The following is a 14,350-nucleotide window of genomic DNA, read 5'->3' on the forward strand; positions in this document are numbered from 1 at the left end:
TTGTCAATTGACAAACAGTATTTAATCGACACAAACAATTTTCATATCCGTTTTAGTTGGTTAGCCACTCGACCGAACGCATATAGATACGTTTGCGCGATTATTGCTTACATGTAATTAGTAACGTGTGTACATACGCTTCAAATGAATTTAAATTAAATATTTATGGGATTTTATCAAAGGTGCATCATTTTTTACACCTATCACATTTCTTCAGCCAAATTATTTTAATTTCGATATTAATAATCTTTTAATTTTATTACTTGGTATAATATGTTATTAAATCTGAATTAATTAAATAAATGCTGTGTGTAAACACCTTTTTAATTATTATTTATATTAATAATATAGAAATTCCTATAGAAATAATTTTCCATATCTTTGAAATATTATTTTACTATAAAATTTTTATTATTAAAATTTAAATATATAAATATTATGTTGGAAGAGATGGAAAAGGGACTCGAGAATGAAGCAGATGCGTTATTATGAGTATCGCGTGACATTTTCATACTATCCTCGTACCTTTCCTACTTCCTCATCATCTCCAACTTTTTTTTCTCTATTATTTTCTCATTCTTTTTTTTTTCGACCGAAGAACAAGTAACCGGATCCCGAGGAACAATTTATCTCACGATGTAATGAAACAAGTCCTACCATGTTCTATTCGTCGCTCATTTCGTCTTTCGTATTACATTGAATTCATTCTTTAAATGATGGGTATGTAAAAAATATAAAAATACATAATAAAACTGACGCGAAAAATAATAAGACTCACATCTATTTCATTTAGCGTTATTTGATTTAAATCATATTCTAATAATTTATTAATTATAACATTGTGAAAAAAAACTTCAAATGTTTAACATCAATTTAAATAAAGATCTGTTAATTAATAACAATAAATAATGTCATGGAATTATTAACTATGAAAGTACTGAATAAACAGTGAAAAATTATATGAACCTTATAAAAATATAAAGATATCCATTCGAGAGACCGAAGTCAGAATTTAAATAAAACCCCTTTTCCTTAATTATCAATTATTTATTTTGCAAATGATCAATAAAAGAAAAGTATTCAATCATGGTAGAATAAGAATTGTGTCAAAGAATATTATGAAAGGATTAACGCACTAACCATACAGGAACAAGGGAAATAACACGGAATAGAAAATGAAGAATTTCTATTTCTAAGAGACGATACACCTACGAGGTCAAGAGAGAGAAAAAGAGAGATAAAGAGGAAGAAAGAGAGAGAGAGAGAGATTTCGAGAGAGAATCTCGAGATCGCATACAATAAGTAGACCATATACGCTAACGACAAGGAAGAAACGAACATCTCGAGAAACGTACACAATGTTAGAAACGGTAGGGTGCTGCTTCTGCTTTTGCTTCTATAACTACTGCTACTACTACTACTACTGCTATTACTACTACTACTCCTGCTGCTACTGCTGCTGCTGATGTTAGTATAGCTAGCAACCTGCTACTACTGCTGCTGGTGCTGTTAGATGAAACGTTAGAAAAGAGGATGCTTCAACTGTACCAGTGAATGGTCTGGAGTACAACGAAGCGACAGCCACCACAGAAACGGCTTTAATATTTGACTTCTCTGTCGTCGTCATTGTCTTCATAAGAAAGAGAAAGAAAGAATTATATTCCCTAAAAAAGATAGAGAGAGAGAACGGGAGAATTTTTGATTTTTGAACATCAACAAAATCTACCTAAACTACGTATACGTATATATTCAAAAGTATTGAAACTATTCAATCTATTCAACAAACATAACGATGATTGATTTATCTTTTAATATGAAACACGATCGATATAAAGAATTATTAGATACCTTTTTTATGCTATCTCTATCTTTTTCCATCTTCCAATATATTGGCTTTCAATTTGCACTTGGATGTATTCTATCAGGAAGCTTTACAATAGACCAATGACACCCTCGTTCTTATATGTATCGATAAAATACGATGAGTAGGTAAAAATGAGAGAAAAGAAATGAATGATTTTATTTATGATGTATTATCAGTATTGTTAAGGAATTGATCGGTTTTTATACGATAATATCTTTTAACCGTTTCAATTTGCATCGAGATTAGTACATTCTTTACAAATCTACGTGTCAGTTAATCAATTATTATAAAACTTATAATGCAATATAATATTATGCAATCAAATTTATGTTCAATTAAAATTGTAGAAAACTAAAATTACTCTCGCAGACAATATGCTCATTATATCGTATTATTTTTTAATATAATAAATTTTCCCCAAAGATCTTTTGTAAGAGATTGCATTATATTTCAATTCTGTGTTCCAAGGTAAAACCATTTTCTCTTTTCGAAAAATATATATATATATAATTTAAGGTAAACAATTTATTAAAATTATGCGAACAAACTAAGTTCGTCTTATCGTTAATATTAACTTTAATAATATATAAGACTTTATTATATTATATTATATTTATAATAATTGAAAGATGAATTTGTATCCACATTTTAAAGAGAAAAAATACACATTTTCCCTTTAGAGAAAATCCAACACGCACGCGTGTGGAATCCTTTTCGAAGCTTTGGAAAGATCATTTTTCTAGGGATCGTTTGTACCGGTTGCATCCATATAGGATATTTCCTTCGCTTAACATCCTCTCTTCAAAAAGGATAGAAATGCATTGATAGGAAACTAGTGACGATCGTAACGACGTTGAACTCTTCTTGCTGTTATTGGTTTGCTTGGGCCCAAAGCCGATCTGAAGGCAAAGTAACGAGAACTTTCAAACTCGAAGTAGCTGTCACTCTAAAGATTTTCTTTTACCTTTTTTTACTTATCTCTCTCTCCTCTCTCTCTCTCTCTCTCTCTCTCTCTCTCTTTCTCTCGCTTTCTTTCTTTCTTTTTTTTTGTTCCAAGAGAATCATTTTATACTGACATCTCTATCGTTACCATGAAACGTTGACAGCTGTCACGAAGAATTTTTATCTACGACAAGTTACAATTTGAGAGAATTTATTTGTAATCGTACTATTTAAAATTTATTCTAACGCATACGATAAATTTCTTTACAATAGTTTCAGTTTTTATACGTAAACTTTGAGAAAAAAATTTTTATACGAATAAAAATGTTCAACAATATTTTTTCTTCGACTCGCGAATGTTTGAAAAGAATATAATCCTTTTTAAAACAATTCGATGCTATGAAATATATTCTATATACTAGTATGTATGATGTGTATGCATCTCAATCAAATAATTCAGAATTAAAATTGAAAGTACCCATATCGTCAGACGAATTTTTTTTGGAATTTTTCAACAAGGATTCAGATTTAGAATCTATCCTATAGAAGCTTTCCTACAGAAAGAAGGACGAGTTTTTAAAAAAGAGGACGATTTACTAGACTTTCATTCCATGTTGCATGAATCCACGATAAACTCGTTTTAGAATATAACGATAAAAATGTTGACAAAAAAAAAGAAGGAAAAGAAATATATAGATAGATGTACGAAAGAGATAGAAAATTTATTTATAAGTGAGAAACGAACGAAAAGTACGTAGATAGATGAACGATTTAAACCAAATGGACGAAGAAAAAGAGATATAAAGAAAAAGGGTAGAGGAAAATGTGAGAAACAAGAAGAAGGAACCGTAAATAAAATTAAAAAAAAGGATAGATGAAATTAAGATTAGGATTTTAAATACGTTAAACGATACTTTTAATACTCGAATTTCCCTTCCCTTTTCCTCGAATATACTTTAACCGTTTTTCGATTTACGTCTCTTAATTAGAATTCACAATTAAATCCGAAAAGGCTCAAATCTGCTGGAATTCGCCGAATATTTTAATAGCTTACATGAAAGAACTAGGGTTCGTAAATTTTCTCGAATTTTCATTTAATGAAATTAACCCCCTTGCTGTACTATTATTTTTAACTAGGAAAAAATTTCGGCTGAAGCAATGTATAGAGATGGTTTAGAAATAAGCATAAATTGTGAAAAAGTATTGTTGGGATAATTATAAAAAGAAATAATATCTCGCAAATTCAAATGAACCTTAATCTCATTTCATTATATATCAAACTAAACTTTAATATTAAATAAATTAAATTAAATTAAATTAAATAAATACATAAGATAAATCTTAGATATATATATTTTTTTTCTTTTTTTACAAGTTTTGAAATTGATTATATTTTTTTCAAGACACTTAAAGACGAAGATTTGGAAGGTTAAAGGCGACAAAATGGGTGGAAAGCAACGGTCACGTTCGACGTTTGCAAACGACATTGACAAAGTAATACGAGCTGGTTTCTGTAAAGTAAGCGAATGTGAACGCTTTGAACTTCGATCGATTTTAATTTGCTACTCGAAAGTCCATGGAATCCTTCTCCGAGGTAAGAAGAAGAAGAAGAACTTTCAAATACGTGTGTGCTATTTCGTCCAAAAGTGATTGATAGTCAAAACGTAACTGGTTTACTTCATGCCATCTTCGCGTTTAAAACAGGAAAAATTAAAAAGTAAAAAGAAAAAAAACCTCAATACCAGTCTTACAACTTCCGACTGGATACGTCTGATTTTTTAAACAAACGTATCCCTATACATATAATTAAAAAAAAAGAATATAATTATCTATTCTATCTCTTACTCTTTCTATCATACAAAAAGATATGACGTCTCTTTATAATAATTTAATAATTTTTTTGTATACATGAAAATATGGCAGAATGAAATTCGTTCTAATAATAATCTTAGCATAAAGAAATAATTCTAATTGGTTGTTACAATTTACCCCAATCAATAAAGAGATAAAAAGAAAAACAAGAAGATATCATATTTATATAAGACATCTTTGAACTTGTTTCCCTGTTACATAAAATATACCGTTAATCGAACAAACCATAAAATATAAAGAATAAATAATAATCTCAAACAGAACCAAGTGGCTTTATGTTACACTGGTTGCATCGAGTAATTAAGATTCGAAGTTGCTTTGAAGAATCCAACTTTTGCAAAATAAAGACAAGATGCAAAGGAAGAAGCAGAAAAAAAAAAAATAAAAATAAAAACGAAAAAAAGAAAACAGAAAGTACATATATGTATATATATAGTTACGACAAAATTTGCGAGACAAACTTCTCGAAAAGACCGGACGAATTTCGTTTACGCTTGAAAACATTCAAAGTAACGATTCAACCTTCTGAAACATATTTTCAAATCTATTCATTTTTTTCGTACAACTTTGAAACGTATTTTTTGATTCGTTTCTAGCGATTAAAACTCGATTAAACGAATACGTATATTCGATATAATGAAATCTCGTTCGCGTCTCGTCCTAAAAGTAAAAAAAAAGAAGAAGAAAATATTGAGTGAGTGAGTGAGAATGAGAAAGGAAAAGAGAAAGAGAGAGAAATGAGAGTGACGAAGTATATGGGATACATACGCCTTTACTTTCGTAATTAACCAATTAGTACTTCTGGTACGCCAACGCGAGTAGCTAATGAAATTAGTAGTCGCATGCCGGTTATAATGACCGGTATTCCACGCGACTAATTAATTCGCGCATCAAATTCGTTTCGTGAGAGTTTCACCCCTCAAGCGAACCCTCCCCCTTCCCCCATTACCCCCTCACTCTATTCCCGTTCTCCGAACACCCCTACCAACCCTCCTACTTTCTCCCTTGTTCTCTCCCTTCACTTCATCTTTCCCTGTTTTATATGTCGTTTCGTTTTTCTTCTTTTTTTTCCCCCTTTTTTTTTCTTTTTCTTTCTTCCTCTCCCGTCATCAGCTAGTAAAACTCCGAGACAATGAGAAACATTTTCGTGTCAGCCAACGTCCGTAAACTTTTTAATTTGCGTCAAGTGTTTCATCGACAATCCGAATACGTAATAGTCTTATAATTGGTCATCTTTCTCTCTCTCTCTCCCTCTCTATGTTTTATTGGAACATTTGACAATTTTTTTATCAATCGAATCGTTCGTAATTGGTTCTTTTGATAATTTTAATCAAATTCTTAATTAATAAACTGAGAGTCTGGAGTACGCAAAGGGTTTTTCTTGTTTTTTTTTTCCTAGGATATTTTAATGTAAAGAATAAAAATAATAGCGTATATATTGTATTATCATAAAAAATGCGAATACATTTTTTTTCTATTATTGTTTTTAATATTTTCTAGAATGAACGTGAATGTATATACGTTCGTTGGAACGAACGAACGAAACGAACGAGGGAAGTCGTGGAATGTATTTAGGTTGATCCACGACAAATTTAGATCAGTGCGTGGCAGAGTCGCCATCAGCATAGTGGAACTACTGCTAAGAACGAACGAATACTTTTCTCTTAAATATATTTCATATGTCTTTTGATATCGTTTAAAAACATACAAAAAAAAACGTTAAAAAATTAAACCAAACAATTAAAATATCCTCAACTCTTAATGTGCAACGATGTGTGTGTTCGTGGGTTCATAAAAATAATATCAAACCTTGGAATTATAATAGTGATCAAAATAAAAACTGATAGAAATAAATCAGTGAGTGATTATTCATCTAATTATAATCGCATGATTGATTCTACTTCAATCATTCGTTCATCTTTAAACTGATCGTGAAAACGGTAGGTATTAAATTAATTACAAATAGTATAACATTGGCATTCAAATATCATCATCGTGTTCGTTCGTTCGTAAAAACCTTGAATTTATTAATATTTTTAGTAACTCATTATAAATTACTTTTGATTATATGAAAAGAGACGATCGTGTTAAATATAAAACAAAACATAATAATATACTTCATACGAATCGCACAATTTTGCATTCGATCTAATACACGAAGTCGTACGTAATACCATAATTATTCTCCATTCGTATCGAAAATTTGCAGGATCTACAACAACAACACAACACAACACAACGCTACACAACTTCCCCTCTATCGCGAAATCTATGAAAGCCAAATGTAAACGCTAGCTCGTGTTTCCGTTTTACCCACTGCATCCCCCGCTAATTGTGTTGAATTCGGATGTAATTAAGTGCCAGTTCGTAACACGCGACACGAACCAAGCCGAACTCACCGAGAAAATTGGATCGGCTTTATTTCAATGAACAAAAGGATACATCCTGATAAGCTTCATTTATTATTTAACATTTAAGGAAATTTATCATTATCACGGATTGAGAACTTAAACAAAATTATTTTCACTTAAATAAACAGACAAGTGGATAATATATACTTTGGAGAAATTTTTCATGATTCGAAGATTGTCGAATTGTTTTTTTTTGTGCTTTTCGTTGAATTATTTTCTTTTCTTTTCTTTTCTTTTCTTTTCTCTTATTTTTTATTTTATTTTACTTTTTTTTGAAGAACACCAGCAGATGTGACGCGACGAGAAAATCAATTTTACCTTTCGCTACATACGCCCTTCTAATATCTTCGATGCTTCAAAAAGCATTTTTACTCTCTCTTCCTCTCTCTCTTTCTTTTTCTTGCACATAGTAAGAGTAATTCCGGAAGAGATACGAAAAGGTTTCGAGTTCCACGGAGTAATCTATCGAGGCCGTTATCCGTGAAAGTGTGCGAATCTCCTGGAAAAAGAACGGAAGCTTGCAGTAAAGAACCATAAACCTCACAATGGAGTAGATAGCATTGAGCCATTTGTATGTGTATTTGTTTGTGTGTGTATATGTGTGTTGTCCGATAGAACGAGATCGACCGTTTTATATGACGTGATTCATTGGATTCCTATCGACGATTACAATCTGAACATAAATATTTACACCTACAACGTTTGCTAGGATTTCCAATTGTCAAACCTATGAAATACTATGAAAAATGATTTACATTTAAACTTCCAAAATCATTTTTCTACCAGCCTAGATTGAATACTAACATTTTTATTCGGAATCTAATCTACGCAAATTCGAATTTAGATGCAAAACACACGCGTAAATCTATATAAATATAAATATAAAAATAAATTTTTTATGTGTAAAAAAGGTAGGATAAAGTACGCGAATAAAAATAAAATAGAAATATATATTATACCCTTGGAATTTTTATTATGATTAGAACAATTTTATAAGAAACAATATTTTTCTTTTCTAAATATTTTTATCAAGACAAAACACATTTTCCATTCTGACATAATCATTCGAAATTTTCTTATTCTTACGATCACGTTCTACATGTACGTATATATGTATACATATGTATACGTACATACTATCGTTATATCTATGTATTTACAACTATACATACTATGAAATTCTCAAGAGAGCACGTATCGTACGATATGCAATTTCTCGACAATCACCGAACAACAAAACCAACGTGAATACTCAAGTCAGATCGAAATGTAGCCAGCCAATTGAATTTGTCGATTCTTCGAAAGTAGTTCGATCTAAAGTTTACATAACGGAAAAAGAACACCTATATGTTTTTTAATTAAAACAAAATAAAATTATAAGAAAAAAAATAAATAACGAAAATCTAACGAAATTTTCGTGTACCGTTCGGAATAAAATTCTATAAAAAAATAACTTTTCAAATAAGTAATCGAATTCATTGTAATTCAGTCTAAAAAGTTAACATGAAAAAAAGAAAGAACGTATTTATGATTTTTAATTACAAAATAATAAAAATTAAAAGAATTTTTTGTTTTCACCGTTTAGACACTGCTCAATAAACGATAACGTTTCAAATAAATAATTGAATTTATTTTTAGTTTATTTTAGTATATTGATACAATATGTTTCAGTGTGTACTGCAATATAAACAGTTAACTATCGAAACATATATAATAATATCCATATGTTGAAGCACGCATTATATTATAGAATGCTTACCGTTCCACGAAAACGCTTGGTATGAAATTAATTGGCTAATTGATTAGCCTGGAATTATTCCCAATTGAAATATCAAATTGGCTTTAAGCAATCTCACGTATGTAAACAGGTAGGCAGCCGGTAGTTAGATGCTAGATAAACATTCGACCATAATTGAATATAATCCTTAACGAAATTTTTAGTTAAATATGAGCAACATAACGAATAAATGATAAGTATAGTGATAATAGTAGGTCCCTAGTGTTACGTGTTATAATCCATTTTAATTAAATTCGAAAAATTACTGAAACACACACACACACACAAACATACACACACTGAACATATCTGAAACATCAGAGATACGTAAAATAATTTCAACGATACTACTAAGAAAAATTAAATAAAATTAAATACGATGATTAAAATAGGTGTGTTAATATATCTAAAATATTATAAAAGATTCACGAATGTATAAAATAAAATTGCATGCAAAGTGTTTAATAAAATAAATCGTTAGCGAACGAATACGAGTATTTAAATTTTAAGTAGGTAAAGATCTGCTTAAGACAGACAGATCAGTAGTAACAGCATAAACCTGTAAAAAGTATGAACATTTATAACGAGATTTTACTAATATCTATTTCAATCAAATCTGATATTATAAAATTATAATATTCGATCCATAATAATAATAATAATAATAATAATAATAATAAAAAAAAGAAAATGTTTTCTGTATAATCTTGGAACGAATGAAAGGAGTAGCATTTAATATAGGAAAAAGAAGAGCAAAGAGAGAGAGAGAGAGAGAGAGAGAGAGAGAGAGAAAGAGAGAGTGAGAGAGAGAGAAAGAGAAATAAAAGACAACAAAAACAGGAAAAGATAAAAAAAAAGTGATGGTTTATGCCACGAACGTGTCAGTTTTCACACCTCTCAACCTATAACGTAATATCGCGAAGATACACTTTAAACGTGTGTGCCTATATGTGTGTGTGTGTGTGCACGTTAAAACACACATATAAACATATACGGACGTAGAACGAAAACTAAAAAGACGGAGATAAAAAATAAAATAAAAATAGAGAAAAAAAAGAAAAAGAAATAGAAATAGAAATAGAAAGAGAAAGAGAAAGAAAAAGAGAAAGAAAGTTTTTTCTTTGACGTCAAGCACAGTCCGTTGCAATGCAACGGTGTCCTTAAAGCGGACTCGTCTAGCCCGCTCTCTTTTCCGAGTTTATTTGCATACAAAATTCAAGCGAGCTTTCCCTTTTTGACGAGCTACGCACTAACATCCTAGCACATACGTTCAAAAAAGAGAGAGAAAGAGAAAGAGAGAGAGAGAAAGAGAAATAAAAAGAGAAAGAGAGAAGTTTCGAGCGTGTTACTGCTACTAATACAGTTGCTGATGTTGATACTACAGCCGCGAGCGTTTGCACTCCGACGTGACTGACTGAATACTGTGGAAACATTTTTTTAAACGCTCGTCATACTCCTCTCCCTGCCTTCCTTCCATACCACCACCACCACCACCACCACTACCACCACCAACACACTTAACTTTTCTCCTTCTTTACATCTTTCACACGACATAGATTTTCTACACACGTTGACACTTCACGAAAGTGTATGAATGAGAGAGGGTGTATGAAATGAGAAAAAGAGAGAGAGAGAGAGAAAGATCAAGTAATAATGAACTAGCATACATGCGGAAATAATGAATATCGACGTGGTAATTGCGAAATCCTTACGACCATAGCCCTCGGCCATTTTTTTCTCGTCGACGCTAGTTTTCTTTCTTTATTTTTTCTTCTACTTCTTTTTTTTCTTTCGAGTCTCGAATGTTTACTGGATACTAACTCTTTTGGCATAGTACCAATTAACATAATTGAAATAATTTTTTAAATAGATATGTGTGCAGGTTTATTGTATATGTGAATACGGTAATCAAATTTCGAAAAGATCAAGTATTAAATTGAATAATAAATATATCGATAGAAAATGAATGTTCATTATCGTATACAACACGTTAGTACGCTTGAAATATTTTAATTAAATTATTATTATTTATTAATTAGACAATTTAACCCGTAATCAAAAGTACTTAATTGATAGTAAAATATTTTCGTTTTTTTAATCGAGAGTTGAATGAAAGTACACTCTTAAATTATAAAATGGTTTAATTAATTATATATGATAAGATCGAATGTTCGCACAAATTATGCGTGTTATATATTACGATTTATTGAATCAAAGTTTTAGATTTATTATATTTCATTGAAATGAAATTGACCGTCAAATAATCAACACGTACCATGGACGTACTATGTACATAGTACCAAAGTCAACTTTGAAATCTCTAAATATAACAAACGAACGTACGTGTCTCGTTTGAGTTTTGCACTCGATCGATGAACAACTCTCTCTTGTCTCACACCAACAAAGTTTAATGTAAAATTATATTCTAACGAACGAGGAAACAGCTTATTAGTAATTTCGCTAGCTATAGTGTCGATCGATGTAGAACGAAAAAAGGATTCGACAAATTTGGCTACTTTTCACCAAACCAAAAATACTGAAAACTCGTTCGCTTATTTATTATACTGCTGAACAAACACACAGTCACACAACCGATGGTCAAATACTTGGTCCATTTGATGATAGCGTTTTTACCACGAAAACATTCGACACGTTCCATCGATTTTTCAATACCCTTTTTTTTATCTCACTCCCTTATTCTCTTTCTCTCTCTCTCTCTCTCTCTCTCCCTGTTCATTTTCACTCTATTTTCGCGGTATAAATTTTCATCGTCTGGTTTGTGTCAACAGACGATACCGGGGACCGTGTTACGATCGTGATTTTTTTTTTCGCTCCATTGAAACGTGTCCGTTTGTCGAATCAAAAATTTATTTTCTCTTTAAAAATCAAAAGAAAGATCTATCACAAATTTTACGAACCTTTCCTTACCATTTGTAAAAGAAAATATTTTTTATAAATATTATCATAATTCAAATTTATTTCTATACGTTAAATTTCTTTTTATAAAAATGTATTTAATTTATATGAAATATACATTAATATTTTGCGTGATACGAATTTATGTAATATTTGTGCATTAAACAGTTATATCCTGTGTATCAAAGTTCTCGTGTGTAATTGGTCAACATTAACCCATATAACTGATAACTAGAGTAATGTTCGTCCCGACTGCTGCTACTACTGTTGCTACTGTGTCACTTTGCTGCTGGCACGATAATGTAAAATCTTGATGCACGTTTTACCATTAACTTCTCTCTATGTTAAATTTCAACCGACACTGTTCAGAATGTCCTACGAATTATAGTATAAAAGTATACGAAACGATGAAACTAGGAGAAATTAATTGTAAGCTAGCCAACGAGGTCATTGACCTTTTTACAAAAATAACCAAATTTCAAAGATTTGTACATAAATGATAACTAAATCCAAAAACTTTCACGCGTTTAATTTATAAAAACAATAAAAATTATTCACAATTTTATACGATACCAAAATTGAGTATAATACAATATTTACAATTAAAATATGAAAAAGATGATATAATTTTTTGAAATATTTTTGTTAATATTTTTAAGATTAATCGTAGAAAGAATGCAATCATGAATTTTTATTGGAACACTTAAATTACTTTTGAACAAAAAAATAAGATAAAGTTAAAGTGAAATGGATGATGCACGTGAACAAATTTTTTTATCTCTTTATTAGGAGGCCCCCTATAAAATTATAATTCAAGGTTCTAGTAAGGTGGCACGAAGCGAGAGAAATAGACTGCCAATTTAAACTTTCCAAGGAATTCAATAGGTCCGAGATGCAGTCTCTGACCGTAAGCAGACGCAAATTTAACGTTACATATTCAACGAAAACGCTAACGTATACACTTGTAAGAGCTGCTATTCATACCGTGCTTCTCTCAAGCTTAAACTCGAACCTTTTGTATTCTCGTCTTTCTCACATATCTTACTTTATCCAAACTTACTTCTAAAACATTTGATGAATACTATAATATAACGCAAATTTTAAATAAACTTTTATACGTATTAGACATCAATAAAAAATTGTGAACAAAATTTGGAATAGAAAAATATACGATTATGGTCAAACTACGTGAAGATTCATAAAATTTATTATTATTCATATAATCCTATAAATTCAACATAACAATCTTCAAATCTTATTACTAGAATCATACATTAATTTTTTGTTTGTTCATTATTGCAATCTTGCCTACCATTTTTAACGCAATAATTTTTGTTTTTTTAAATATTAGTTTTGAAAAAATATTATTGTAGAACAATGGAAGGAAAAACTTTTGTTTCTGGAATAGAATATTTCCTATAAAAATTGGAATACTACACGATGACTAGTATCAAGGGATCGAGAGATGTCTATCGATAGCGTACACTCTCTCATGTTTTTTACATTTCTAATATGGCTAGAGGTGCAATAGGGGTTTGCAAACAAAACGTCAGAAGCATGTATAATACTTGCGTATCAATCACCGTTCGAACTACTGTTCGAAACGCATTGAAATTCCCTTGCGTTCACTGCGTTTTCCGTGTTACAATTTTCTACCTTTCTCTCTCTCTCTCTCTCTCTTTCTGTCTCTCCCATGATGCTTCTCCACGAGCATTTTTTATTACCCACATGTAACGTTGCGTTCGTTTCGAACACAAGCGTGAACACGCGAAAACTCTCACGCACCGAGTTCGAATGAAGAGCAACGAGAAATATGCGGGTAGTCAGCAATTATTATCGATCGACACGAAAAACAACTATCGAAAATAAAAATTAAAATATAAAAAAAAAAAGAGAGAAGAAATATGGGGAAAAGGTAGAAACAAGAAGAAGAAAAAAAAACATAGATAAAAATGTAACCAAATTTCGTCAATACGATATTATTTAACCAATCAAATCTGTCGCATAAGTATAATCCTCTATCTGATCTCATCTTTCTTTGAAAATAAAATATATTTCCAATAAGAAATCTTTCGAAAAACAATCACCGATTAATAATCAAAATCAATATCAAAAACATAACCAAAATACATATGCGTTCGTTTGGTACAACCAATTAAATCTATCGAATAAGTTTTCTTATTTATCAAAATCACTGTTTTTTCTACGAAATCTAATACCATTCAGTAAAAGATAGAAAAGAAAATATTTTTAACTGGTAACAAATATTATACCAGAACAAATAAAAAGAAGAAAAATAAAAAAACGATTATATTTAATAATGAATAACTAAATAAAGGCTACATGTTAATTTTAACGATCGAGATTCATCGCTAATTGCTGGTCTCGATACTAAATCTATATTAAAGAAGAGGTCAATGCCTTCTCTCTCTCGGAGGATCGAAGGTGTCTAATAAAAATAAAATGAGATAGGAGGGGAGTGAAAAGAAAATAATTTATCGAGTTCGAAGTACTTTCTTTCCCTCTCTCTCTCTCTCTCTCTCTCTCTCTCTCTCTCTCTCTCTTTCT

At 30.5% G+C, this 14,350-nt stretch overlaps 1 protein-coding gene and 1 long non-coding RNA gene across 3 annotated transcripts in view; one reads left to right on the forward strand and one right to left on the reverse strand.

The window, feature by feature from the left end:
• Window positions 1-2,481: 2,481 nt before the first annotated feature.
• On the reverse strand, window positions 2,482-10,756 carry LOC106785767. Of its 2 annotated transcripts, none has more exons than XR_001381561.1 (4): window positions 10,228-10,756; window positions 8,849-8,979; window positions 7,408-7,588; window positions 2,482-2,763 (listed from the first exon to the last, which is right to left on the reverse strand). It is a non-coding gene; the product is annotated as an uncharacterized LOC106785767 (long non-coding RNA). The 2 variants fall into 2 exon arrangements; XR_001381560.1 differs by lacking the exon at window positions 2,482-2,763 and adding an exon at window positions 2,848-2,990.
• LOC106785766 (glutamate receptor ionotropic, kainate 2-like) overlaps window positions 6,248-14,350 on the forward strand; it is a 44,933-nt gene continuing 36,830 nt past the window's right edge. The window contains exon 1 of the mRNA XM_014746480.1: window positions 6,248-6,618. The gene's annotated coding sequence lies outside the window, so the exon portion shown is untranslated. The remainder of the gene's footprint in view (window positions 6,619-14,350) is intronic.

This window comes from Polistes canadensis, unplaced genomic scaffold, assembly GCF_001313835.1.
Source record: "Polistes canadensis isolate GaletaPanama2010 unplaced genomic scaffold, ASM131383v1 scaffold_56, whole genome shotgun sequence".
Lineage (NCBI taxonomy): Eukaryota > Metazoa > Arthropoda > Insecta > Hymenoptera > Vespidae > Polistes > Polistes canadensis.